Below are 11,847 nucleotides of genomic sequence, written 5' to 3'. Positions count from 1 at the left end.
CAGGGGTAAAATCGACTTACCTTCTCTACCAGTTCGGAAATGCATGTGCGCAGGCGGATCCTCTGTGCCTGCGCAAACCCTTCTGTGCAGGCGCAGAGGGTAAAAAACAGGTTACTTCCTGGTTAAAACCAGGAAGTAACAACGACCAGGCAGATGGGTGGAACCTCGCACTGCCATCACAACCAGTTCTCAGAACCACCCACCGCCATCGCTACCAGTTCGGTTCACATTCTACAAACAAGATACCCAGAACTCAGGATGAAGGTGTCCAGCAAGGGATTTTGGGTGCATGAGTCACAACAAGGAAGCACGTTAGAATCTCTTGGGATCATTCCTTTCCTCACTCTTTAATAAGAGTATGGCAGAATCATGAATCAGGAAACAGAATCGTAATGCCAAAAATGTTTTCTGCTAAAAAAAAAAAAAAAAAAAAAAAAAAAAAAAAAAAAGCAGAAAAACCTCTGCTGAGCTTTCCAAGGTCAGTGGGGAGAAATCTGAATTCATCACATTTCACTGTTTTCTGCCTTCAGATATCCATTACTGCCATCTGCCTGCTATTCATATAAGTAATGCTTGAAACCATGACAGGTATCACATCCCTTCCATCACTTCATGGTTTATGAAAGGCTGAATTGCAGCCTGTAATGCAAATTACAGAGAGAAATCTCAATAGGGAAGCGTAGGTATCTGAAGCTATTTGGCTTTTGCCCATGAACTCAGCAGAGGTCTCACATTGCATTAAATCCAAATGTGGTTTGAGTGGTTTGCTTCTTGCTGTGAACCCAGCTAATGTTAGTTTAGTCAATAAATTGTGAATAAGCCAGTCTGTGAAGCCAACAGTAGCAGCATAGAGAAATTGGACAGGGAAAAAAAAGTATCTATTATGGATGATTTAGCTGGGTTGTGAAGCCATTGAAATTATTTATGAAAATAAGAGCCGTGGTGGCCCAGTGGTTAGAATACAGTATTGCAGGCTACTTCTGCTGACTGCTGCTAGCAGTTCGGCAGTTCGAGTCTCACCAGCTCAAGCTTGACTCAGCCTTCCATCCTTCCAGGATGGAATGAGGACCCAGATTGTTGGGGGCAATATGCTGACTCTGTAAAACCGCTTAGAGAGGGCTGTGAAGTACTGTGAAGCACTATATAAGTCTAAGTGCTATTGCTATTTAAGGATATAGAGCAACTCAATGATTCTCAAGTGGCATTGTGCAAAAATCTTCTCTGAACTGTTAATCTAGGCCCATGATGGCAAACCTATGGCACGCGTGCCACAGGTGGCACACAGAGCCCTCTCTGCGGACACGTGAGCCATCACCCCAGCCATCAACTCAGCTCAGCTCAGCTCCACTGCACATATGAGCATGCCCTCTGCCGGCCAGCTGATTTTTGAGTCTCTACCATGCATGCGTGGGGCATGGGGCGCATGCAGGAGACACGTGCCCATGCTCGGGGGGGTGTCATGTGCACATGCATGGGGGGAGGGGCACAGTGCACCCCCTATGGCCCATTTTTGGTACCAGGTGGCTGCAGGGAGGCCTGCTAGGCCCAAAACGGGGTGCGGGGGTCACGTGTGCATGTGTGGGGGCGGGGGTTGTGTAGGGGGTTGTGACAGGGCATGCACATTGCATTATAGGTATCAGCATGTGCACGCTGTCACACACGCACTCGCATTCAGCATGCGACGACAAAAAGGTTAGCTATCCGGGATAGGGTGAGAGAATACTACGAATCCCTATACAAAGAAGAGGAGATACCGGATGACAAAATAGAACAATATTTGATAAAAGCAGAGCTCCCACAAATAACTGATGATGAGAAAGAAATGCTCAACAGAAAGATTACAATTGAAGAATTAAAAACAGCCCTCTCCAAATTGAAAAATAATAAAGCGCCAGGACCTGACGGATTCCCAGGGGAAATATATAAAAAATTAGAAGAAACACTCCAACCGAAATTAGTAGAAATTTTCAATGATGCATTGTTAGACCAAAAAATTCCAGAGTCATGGAAAGAGGCACATGTTACACTTGTGCCGAAAGAAGGTGCCGACCTAAAACAAATCCAAAATTACAGACCAATTTCGCTCCTAAATACTGACTACAAATTATTCATGGGTATAATGGCAGAAAGAATGAAAAAGATTTTAAATAATTGGATATACAAAGACCAGAACGGATTTTTACCGGGGAGACAAATTAGGGATAATTTGAGAATCGTGCTAGATACACTAGAGTATTATGAAGAACACCCCGGAAAACAGATGGCTCTGATCTTTGTTGATGCTCAAAAAGCATTTGACAATCTAAATTGGAAATTTATGATTAAACAAATCGAGATTATGAAATTCGGAACAAATTTTGAAATGATGATTAAATCTATTTATAATAACCAAAAGGCGAGCATCCTGGTGAATGGGGATAGGACCAAAACATTCCAAATTAGTAAGGGAGTAAGGCAAGGTTGTCCCCTATCCCCCTTATTGTTTATTTTGGCCCTAGAAGTTCTTCTCCGGAAAATTAGAACTAACGAGGAAATAAAAGGATTGAAGATCAGGAAGGAGACCTACAAGACACAAGCATTTGCGGACGACGTAGCTCTAATCCTTGAAGACCCCATAGAATTGGGACCTAAAGTATTAGAGGAATTAAGTAAATATGGAGAGGTGGCAGGCTTTATACTGAACAAAACTAAAACCAAAGTATTGATCAAGAACACAACTGAGAGCCAGAAGAACGAGATAGAAGAAGTATTAGGATTACAGGTTGCCAAAAAAATTAAATACTTAGGAATTTGGATTACATCAAGATGTTCGACCCTGAAAGACGATAATTATATTCCCCTAATTAGAAAAATGAAACAAGACCTAGATAGCTGGAAAAAAATAAGACTATCACTTTTGGGCAAGATAGCCACAATTAAGATGAACATCCTCCCCAGAATATTATTCTTATTCCAAAATATACCGATAAATTTAGATTAAAATTTTTTTTTTAGAATTAGACAAAATCATCAGAGAATTTATATGGGAGGGGAAAAAACCGAGATTTTCCATTAAAATTTTAAGGGGCAAAAGAGATATAGGCGGATTTGGATTCCCGGATTGGGAAACATACTACAGGGCAGCTAAGTTAGTTTGGTTAAGAGACTGGATCACCCTGGAAAATGAGAGGATTCTCACTTTAAAAGGCCATGACTTACAAAAAGGCTGGCACGCCCACATTTGGGACACGGAGAAGAAAAGGAAGACACATTTCCATAGACATAAAATTAGAGACTCCCTGATACAAACATGGAGTCAGATTAGGCAGAAATATTACAAAAAAATCCCAAACTGGCTCTCAACGATGGAGGCCCTGACCCACCCAAATAGGTGGGAGAGGGAGAAAATGGGCAGATACAAAGATATTTTGGACGAAGTAGGGAGGCTTAAACCAAATGACACCTTACGAGAGCAAGGAATAATTTTAGATTGGTGGACCTACTCACAAGTAAAATCCAGATATCAGAGAGACAAAGAACAATACGGTTTAGAACTTGGACCAAATGGATTGGATAAAGTCCTGATGGGAACAAACAAAAAGATTCTGGCAAAACTATACAATTATCTATTAGGCGACGATAAGTTCGAAGATGTCACAAAGAACCAAATAATTGCATGGGAGAAAAATATAGGGCGCGATATAAATTTTGGGGAATGGGAGGAGGCATGGAACAGAAATCTTAAACTCACTAGAGCGGTGGCATATAAGGAAAACCATTACAAAATGTTGCATAGATGGTACCTAGCCCCGGCCAGACTAGCAAAGATATATCCCAATATACATCCCAACTGTTGGAAATGTGGCTATGGTCAAGGCACCTTCTTTCACATGTGGTGGACATGCCCGGAAGCGAAAGGATACTGGAATAAAATTAGGAGGTGGTTACAAGAAATAATTGACGAAGATATTGAACTAACACCAGAGATTTTCCTCCTGGGAATAATAAAGAAGCCATATAGAAAGGAAATGATACATTTAATGATCCACATAATTACAGCCGCTAGATTGGCATACGCACAGTACTGGAAAGAGAAAACTCAACCACCAGAAGAGTTTACAATTAAGAAAATACTCGAGTGCGGAGAGATGACTAAATTAATTTATGAATTAAATGATGAGAAGTCAATTTATTATATGGTATGGGAAAGGTGGTACAAGTGGTTGCATGACAAAATGAAAGAAAGATCTAAAGGTGTGTTAAATATTGGTTAAAAGTGAGTTGAAATGTCACCAAGTACTATTTATGTAAATAGTTAAAACACTGCACATCCGATACTAATTGAAAATGTTATCATACTTATGTGTTTTATGTTTCTGTTTGAATGTTTGTTTTTCCTTTTTCTCTTTTTTTATTATTATTTTTTATTTTTATTTTTTTTGTTTTGTAAAAAACCTCAATAAAGTTTCTATATAAAAAAAAGGGGTTAGCTATCACTGATCTAGGCATAATGCTAGACTAGATTCCCTTGTCAGGGTAATGATGATTTAATAGCTGACCAGCTGCTGTAAGGCTGTAAACCGAGATGATGAAATAAGAATGAGTCAGCAGGGTTACTGCCACTTTAAGAAGCTGTCTATATACGGGAGGCCATGTGAGGGTGTCTCTCTCTCTCTCTCCTCATGTTCTATCTCCATTGTAGTGCTTTGTGTATTTCTCTCCGTGTGTGCTTCCTGTTATAGTTGAATATCGATTGATTGCCTGGCTTCGCTTAGCATGTGTATCAGGAGTGGGTTCTACTTACCTTCACTATCGGTTCACAATGGTATTTGCTTAATGTGGTCATTAAGCAAATTCAGCTTCTACATTGACCTTGCTTATTAGAAGTTGGTTGGGAAGGTCACAAGTGGTACTCACATGATGCCAGGACACTGCAAATGTTGTAAATACATCCCAGTTACCAAGTGCCCAAATTTTGATCATGGATGGTACCACAATGGTTATAAATGCAAGGACTGGTTTTAAGTCATTTTTTTTCAATGCTTCAAACAGTCCCTAAAGAAATAGTTGTAAATCAAGCACTATTTGTATATGCCATTCCTGTAGTTACTATTCAGCATTTGCCAAATGATTCACACTCTTTCTTTAGTTGCAGCCTCGGTTTCTCCCTGAAGATGTCCACAAATCTTAGCATCTGTACAAGTTTACATTTAACAAATGCCTTCATTTCAGTATTTGAATTAAAATGTATCCCAATTCCTTGTTTTGTGCTAAATGGGTGTGGTGAAAAATTGGTGAAAAGAGAATATATCCAAATAATATTCAGGATAGTATGATTAAATAGTTACTGTATTTTTCGGAGTATAAGACGCATTTCCCCCCTCCCTAAAAGAGGGTGAAAATTTGGGTGCATCTCATACACCAAATGTAGCCCTGCCCACCTGCTGGCCCCCACCCTTCGGCTGTCCTCTCAAACGGAGCTTTTGGAGGCTGCAAATGCAGCCTCCCAAACAGAGAGCCTCTCAAACAGCCTCCAAAAGCTCCATTGCAAATGGAGCTTTTGGAGGTTGCAAACGCAATCTCTCAGAGAGCCTCTCAAGCAGATTTTTTTTTCTTATTCCCCCCCCCTTCTCAGAATAATAATTCTGAGAAGTTCTAAATATACATGTGGCTACTGACCATTTTGTCACAGGGGAAATAACTGAAAATCTTCTGACTATAATAAATACAGGCATCTCAGTCAATGAAGGCCGCAATTCGGGAGGGTGGAATGCAAGAGGAGAGGGTTTAGATGAAATGCTCTTGAGGGAACTGCCATTTCCAGTGACTCTTTCTTCTCCTTGCAGATTTGCCTCATCCTATTTTAAATCATCCAAACAGAGGCCAAAAGTTTATAATGATCTGGAGATTGGTTTCTGCAGTTTGTTTTGTGCAGATAAAGCATCAATCATGCTGCTGTCAGTCTCCTGCCACTGCCCTGATAGCTTTCACTAGGCAGATGGAACAGGGATCTAATACTGAGTTGGCTAGATCTAACAGCACAGAGAATCCTATCCAATTCCTTAAGATATAGAAGCTCAATGTGATCACAGATAATCTTGCAAGAAGCTTCTTCTGCCATCTCTGCTGGCTTTGTCAAGTCAGTGTCCACCTCTGGGTGAACGTTGAACAATTGTAACTTCTAAATGTTGTGGTTTGGTTTTCCTAATAGGATCCAAGTGACTTTAAATAATACTGCTGGATGACTGTAGATGTGATAAGGATAGAACCTCTTTGCCATTCTTACTGCTATGATAGGGGTTGTATAACTATTTTCATTTACATTCGTTCTTCATTTTTCATCAGTGTCACTCCAGATGTCTCTTCTATCATTTCATCTTCCAGGATACCTAAGTAAATCAAGAATTTCCTTTGGGAAGGTTGGCAGTGAGATAACAATTTTACAGAGTATGGCACCACCACCCCATCCGCTTCATATTCCAGTGGTTGATCAAGGACCAGAGACTCAAGAAAATTGCCTGCCAGGTCTTCTAGAAAATCCTGAAGGAACCTGTGGGAATCCAGAGAATCCATTAGGTACCTGGGATAAACCATTCAAATGGGTCTGAACCCCCTTGGAAGTCCATATGGTTGGTCACTTCCTTGGAATCTAGAGAATGGTAGGATGACAAGGGCCTGATAGAAATATCCTCCATCCTCAGATCAAATCTCAGTGCTTTTAAACATGTCCTGCTCAGATCAATAACCACCTGCATAAAACTGTGATGGTCAGGAACTCATTAGCCGTCTCCATCCCATGAGCAAACAAATTGTTGTCTCCCAAACCCATCAGCCCAAGGAACTCCAATACTAATCATGTAGTGAGGTCCAGCACTTCAGGCAGGATAGAAGCTTAGCAGTATGATAACCAGCACAGTGGCAATACTCCCAACTGGTATTTTGAGCCAGTAACACAAATAAAGTCTTATATCTAGTTATCTGTGAAAAGTGTCTCTGTTCATCTGTAGAGTTTTTCAAGCAATCACTTACATTCCTTCTCTATTGCCATAGGATGAATGGCACCACTGATTTAGATGTGGGAGAAAGATTGAAGGCAAAACGAGAAGGGGTTTTGGTGGTGGTAGTGGGTAATCCAGGAGACCTTGGGGAACAGAGACGCCTGGTGTGCTGTGGTCCCTGGGATTGCGGGGAATCGAGCACGACTACAGCAACAACAAATTACTTGAAATCCAGATGAGCCTGTGATCTCCAATCTCTCTCCGCCTATCAGTAGGTTAATCATTTCTCTCCTGTCCTCTCTTCAAGCCTACTCACCCCTCAGGGCAAATCATAAAGACACCTTTCTCATCCCACCTCTTTTATTATTCACTCCAACTTCTCATGCTAATATTAAGGTATGGTTTACAACCAAAATTTTATGGTATTCTTTCTGTTATCAAAAATGGGAAAATTATATGAACCAGTATCAGTGGTGGGTTTCAAAAAATTTTTACGGTTCTGTGGGTGTGGCTTGATGGGCGTGGCATGGCTTGGTAGGTGTGGCAGGGGACGAATCTGTAAAATCTCTATTCCCACCCCACTCCAGGGGAGGATACTGTAAAATCTCCATTCCCTCCCCAATCCAGTGGAAGGTTACTGCAAAATCCCCATTTCCTCCCGATCAGCTGGGACTTGGGAGGCAGAGAATAGATGAGGTGGGGCCAGTCAGAATTTTTACTACCGGTTCTCTGAACTACTCAAAATTTCCACTACCGGTTCTCCAGAACTGGTCAGAACCTGCTGAAACCCACCTCTGACCAACATGTCTACGGAGAAATAAAAGCAGATGATTTTAAGGAGAGGCTGGCTCTGACAACCAAATGTTGGGGATTTGGTGTTTCCTGACTGCATGCAAATACCTATATGCTGCTATCTTCAGGACATGAGAATTTTTAGAAATAATCTACAATTTATTTTTAGAAATAAATGTGTTTTTCATTTTCACAATTTCTGTCTGGGCTCAGGCTGAAAGGCAAGCAATTTCTGAGGCTTTTAGCGATCTCTCCATTACTATATATTTGGACAGAAAATCCGTCTAAAACTGAATTGCAAAGGTGTTCAGGAACAGGAAAACAATTGTTCCTGCTAAGAACATTTGCTTTTAGGTATCATTTGTCTTTTGCTGCCACCAAGAGGTGATAAATAGTTATAAACCACCTAGCATTTGCTTATTAGTAAACCGATACTTATCTGAGTGGCTGAAATGACAGAAAAACTTGTGGCATTTTGAAAATTAATACATGTACCATAGCATAGTGAGGAGGGAATGGTGATTTTGCAGTGATCTCTTCTGGAGCTGAAGTGAGCGTATCCGTCAAGAATGTTGGCAATATTTGAAAAATTGTGCCATTTAAAATCAAAGAAATATTACACACAACACTACATAAAATTCCTGGTATAAAATTCCTCTAAAATCTATTAAGTGTGTGTGTGTGTGTGTGTGTGTCTGTGTGTCTGTGTGTCTGTGTAATACTAGTTTGGGTATAGAGTTTAGATAGCTTATACCAGGGGTGAAATCCAGCAGGTTCTAACAGGTTCTGGAGAACTGGTAGCGGAAATTTCGAGTAGTTCGAAGAACTGGCAAATACCACCTCTGGCTGGCCCCAGAGTGGGGTGGGAATGGAGATTTTGCAATATCCTTCCCCCAGGAGTGGGAAGGGAATGGGGATTTTGCAGTATGCTTCCGCTGCCACGCCCACCAAGCCACGCCCACAGAATCGGTAGTAAAAAAAATTGGATTTCACCACTGGCTTATACTATAAAAAGAATAATGACAAATGATTAATTAAAAAAAAATAAAACTCATAGTACCTAATTGAGGTTCTCCACTACAAAACACTGTGGAAGAGCATCATTTTTATAGTTTTCCCTAACGTCAATAGGGGGACAAGCTTTTTTACAGTGAGGAATTTTCAAGCTATCCTTAACTCCACGTTACCCCAATCTCCCAAATTTGGGCACCCCACCATGCTGTTCCCCACTAGCACATACTGAGTAGGCAGATTGCCAGAAGAAGGAGATAAACTAAAGATAGCTGCAGATTAAACCCATAATAACTTTATAGATAACAACTGGAATTTGGAATTGGGCCAGGAAGCTTTCCAGCAATCATTGCAACTGTCTAAAGATAGGTGTTATTATTCTGAGAAAGCTCTCAGTATCAATCAGCAGATGTGAAACTATATTTTGTTCCAGCTGTGGCTTCCAGGTTGTGTTCAAGAGCTGAACCATTTAATGCAAATTGCTGTAGTTGTTTTATTTTGAACGATTCACAGACAATGCTAAACCTCCTTAAATGGCAAGCTATTAATCAAAGTCTTTCTAAATTGTATTGAACAGCTTGTAATCAAATTACTTCCATCTATACAAATGTCCATTTGGGTAAAAATATTGGATATGAATATTTAAAACTGCTTATCTTTAGAATTACAGATGTATTTATATTAATCCCAAAGCACGCGTGTGTGTGTGCTTGCTTTTGTGTGGTTTCTGTTTTTAAAGATTTTTCTTCTAGTTCTGTTGAACATTGTAAATTTAAATAAAAATTTTTAAAAAGATGACGGCACTTTTATATTATTGCAGTTAATGCGATTAATAATGCCCTGCTGGTTATGAATATTGTTGAGCACTGCATAAAATTTTCTTTCTTAGCTGGAAATAAATATTCATAAATGTATTTCTGACTATGGTTAGTATTTAATTCGATCGCTATTACATTCATTAGGATGCCAATAATTAAACCTTGCTGAAGAAACACCTCTCAAACCATTCTAAAGATAAAAGCAGAAAATAAAAATATCTGGAAAATGATTAAAAGGCAATTTCCATTTCTACTCAGAAGATTCACGTATTATTTGCAGCTACTTGAAAATCATCTATTCTTCCATTTCCCTGGTGTTAATTTTCCAAGCTGAACTCATGCCACCAATAATTAATGAGATCTAACTTTACATGTTGTTTCAAAAAAATTGCATTTTTGTAATCCTTAGGGGTTTTTTTTTGTCTTGTGTGCACCCTCCTCTTCCAAAAAGGCAATGTGCATATAATGAGGTAATGGGGCCATAATTTCTGTCTCTTTCTGTGTCCCTCTGTTACTCACAGACAACCTTGTTGCGTAGTTCCTTCTATCATTCTGTTGGGTCTCATAGCAAATAACTGCAGTGAATGGGAATACTATTTTGTTTCCACATAAGATAAGTGTGTATTTTTGTGTGCCTTTTCTCATATTTTTATACTAGTTTAATAGTAGTAGCAATAATAATATAGTTTGCTATTTGAAAAATTTAATATGATATTTAAAGCTGTTTTAATTTCAGTCAGTTTAAGATGGTGTTTTTAAAGATAATGCAGTTGAACAAAATGAATGCTTTAAAAAAAAGTTTCTTACTCCAGATTTGGAACTTGCTAATACATGATGAATTATGGATGTATTGAAAAGAGGAGAGGCACTTAAAAATTTAATTCTTCAGTGTAGGAAAGAAAGTGCAATCCCAGATTTACAACTTTATATTTCTGCAAATGGGGTGAGAACATGGCTGTGTAGCCTTGCGTGGGGGGACACAGGGTCCCACACAACCATGGGGCTGGTTGGACCCCTGAAAACCCACACACATACTGCCTATATTAACTTTCTCATCTTGGAACTCCCCATCTTTTGAAATTTTATAATGTTGTTTTATACTTTTATTTATTTTTTATCTTAAATTATTCTGTTTTCTAATGCTTAGTTTTATTGCTTAAATTATACCACCCCATAGCCTGTCTCTGAGGAAGATGGGTGGTTAAGAAGTGTGAAATATGAATAAATAAAAAATACAAATAAATAAATAAATAAATAAATAAATAAATAAATAAATAAATAAATATTGGTGAACTGATTATCAGTGCAAATGAAAGACTTTAAAACTATTCCACATAATCAAAGTTGAATGCTCTGTTTAAAAAATTGGTTGAATTATTTCTCACATATAACTAAATATGCTTTCCCTCTTTCCATTTTTTCTCCTAATATTCATTCATTCATTCGTTCATTCATTCATTCATTCTCTATAGTTGCCCATTACAATTCTAAAAGTATAAAACAATTAAAAACATCCAAAAGAAAAAAATACAGCATCCAAGATCATTAGCCAACCAATAGTAAAGCCAAGAAATGGGGTCCTTAACATACTCAGAGCCCCAGATCTGGGTACCCAGCCAGGTCATTAAAGTTTTATGGAAGGCTAACAAGGTTAGGGGCTATTGTAAGGTCTTAGGAGAGAATATTCCACAAAACAGAGAAGGCTTGCCTTCTACTTCCCACCAGTCAACATACTTTGGCTGACAGCATCTGCAGTATGCCCAGTCTGCAGGATTGAAGTGGACTGGTAGAGATTCTTGAAGAAAGACAGTTTTTAAAAATTATTTTTCCATCCAGGGATAAATCTCTTTTACTAAATAAATAATAATAATAATAATAACTATGCAAAGGGATAGAGCAAAATAATGGGAGAGTGGTGGACAGGGTCTGTTGAGGACAGCTTCGGGAATGACGTATCAGGCACTAAGGGGTACAGGAGACAAAGGGATGAAGAGAAACAAGATTAGAGAAGGTAAGAAGAAAAGTGAGTTCTCCCCCCCCCCCTTTCTCCCCCTCCCCCCCTTTCTATCCTTCTAGCAGTTGACAGATTCTGCCTTTTAGGATCAACCATCAACAGTAAAGGAATAGGCCATCTAGAAATGTACCATAGACTCTCACTTGGTAGAGTAGGCCTCAAAGGCCTGGAAAAGATAGTCAAATGTCACCATGTGTCTATACCTACAAAAATCAAAACTGTCAAGCCGTAATAT

This window comes from Pantherophis guttatus, chromosome 1, assembly GCF_059756535.1.
Source record: "Pantherophis guttatus breed Tessera chromosome 1, ASM5975653v1, whole genome shotgun sequence".
NCBI classification, from domain to species: Eukaryota; Metazoa; Chordata; class Lepidosauria; order Squamata; family Colubridae; genus Pantherophis; species Pantherophis guttatus.
This window is presented reverse-complemented; position numbering follows the sequence as displayed.